Raw genomic sequence first — 2061 nt, forward strand, 5'->3', positions numbered from 1 at the left:
CATTTCATAAAGATACATACAGGAGCAAATAAGAACTTTCTTGGTCACTGAAGCCAAAGTTTGTGGATTTTGGAGATAGACTGGCCTGAGGTGGAAACAACCACTTACCAACTATGTGCTGTTGGGCAAATCCTCTTGCCTCTCAGGTTCTCAGCTTTCTCATCTGTAAAATGGGCACAATAGTAACTTCCATATGGGGTTCATGATGGTTAATTTTAGGTGTCAACTTGATTGGAGTAAGGGATACCAGATTGCTGACGAATCATTATTTCTGGGTATGTCTTGGGGGGGGTGTTTCTGGAAGGGACAGGTATTTGAATCAGTGGACAGAGGAAGGAAGATCTGCTCTCCCCTCTGTCAGTTGAGGGTTGGGATAGAACAGAAAGGCAGAGGAAAGGAAAACTAGTTTTCTCTTCTGAACCTGGGGTACCCATTTTTTCCTGCCCTCTGACATCAGAACTCCAGATTTTCTGGCCATTGACTTTCGGACTTGCACCTGGAGAGACCCAGTTTCTCAGGTTTTTCAGCTTTGAACTGAGAATTACACTAACAGCTGCCCTGGTTCCCAGGTCTTTGGACTAAACTGAGCTATGTCACCAGTTTCTCTGGTTTTCCAGCTTGCAGATGGCAGATGGTAGTGCTTGTCAGCCTCCATAATAAATCCCCTCTTATCTATCTATATCCTAGTGGATCAGTTTCTCTGGACAGCCCTGACCAACACAGGGTTGCTGGGAGGGCTGGATGAGTTAGTAACCACAGCACCTCGAGTAGAGCTCGTGGCTGCCTACCAAGTGATGTGACTTCACATCCTCACTCACTTCATCTGGTGGACCGTGAGACACTGATCACCTATAGCCTTTGACCTGTTGTCTCTGGGAAGAGAGGGCAGACTTGGCAGGTGGGCCCGCCAGCACTTGCTTACGTTGCTTGACTGTCAAGCAAGCTGGCAAGCCCATGTGACCCTGCTCCAGGTTGAAGGGAAAGCTAGAACCTTCAAGGCTCCATTTTACACCAGTTTGCTGGCCCAGATGAATTACTTCATGCTGGCCTGTGGGACCAGGCCTTGCCCCAAGGCAGTGCTGGGCTCTGGACTCAGGCCCAGGTTCAAATCCCATCTCACAATGGAAACAGGCTAGTTTCTTCATTTCCAGGATAGAAAGAACATGGGTATTGGCCTCGACATGCCCTCAATAAATGTTAGTACTTCTTCTCCAGAAACAATTATGCTAATATTTAGCCCTAGGAAGAAGTCACGCATTTCTGTGCTCCCTAACGTCACTTATATTCTGGTTTTACGTCCTGTCTAGTGTGCCATTCTATGATGCTTCCTACCAGCAAAATGCCACCAGAGGAGGAGACAGAACGAAATATACATAATCACATAATTTTAAGGGCTCTGCAGGGAAGCCTTTGGAAGTTCCTGAAGTGAGGGAAAAGCATTTTACTGTAGCCAGCTCTGTTGAAACCCGAGAGATGGTAGCAAATGACCTCCTTAGGACCTCCTCACACCTTGGGGAATCTTGGGGATAAGTGAAGACTGGCACCCTTAGAGGAAGGAAGGACACGGCCTGGAGGATGTCGCAGAGCACGACAAATGGGGCTTTGGCTAATAGTCCCACAACCCCAGATTCCAACGCCAGCTCTGTCAATTCCTACCTATGACCTGGGGCCAGGTACATCCCTTTTCCAAGCCTGTCTGGAATGTAAAGGACTGTAATACCCACTTTTTGGAGCAATTGTTGAGGACCGAAGGTGATTGTTGAAGTTCTCCGTACTCACTGAGCGCTCCAAGACTGGCCGCTATGATTACTGTGGTTATTGCTGTCACAGCACTCGCAGAGGACCCCAGGGCCCAGGCCCGGGCACGCGCATGCGCACACGCACCCCACTGGCCAGGTGAGAGGGAGGCGTCAGCCTCGCACCTGGGTTTTAACTCTTCATAGTCACGAGGGTGGGTGGAATGGAGAAAGGGACAGGGATGGGATGCGGGGAGAGTCGCAAGAGCGGCTGCAGCCGACCCTGAGGCCCGAGGGCAGTGTGTGGGAAGCGCGCCGCGCGGGT

Source organism: Otolemur garnettii, unplaced genomic scaffold (assembly GCF_000181295.1).
Source record: "Otolemur garnettii isolate 467f Iridium unplaced genomic scaffold, OtoGar3 scaffold00257, whole genome shotgun sequence".
Lineage (NCBI taxonomy): Eukaryota > Metazoa > Chordata > Mammalia > Primates > Galagidae > Otolemur > Otolemur garnettii.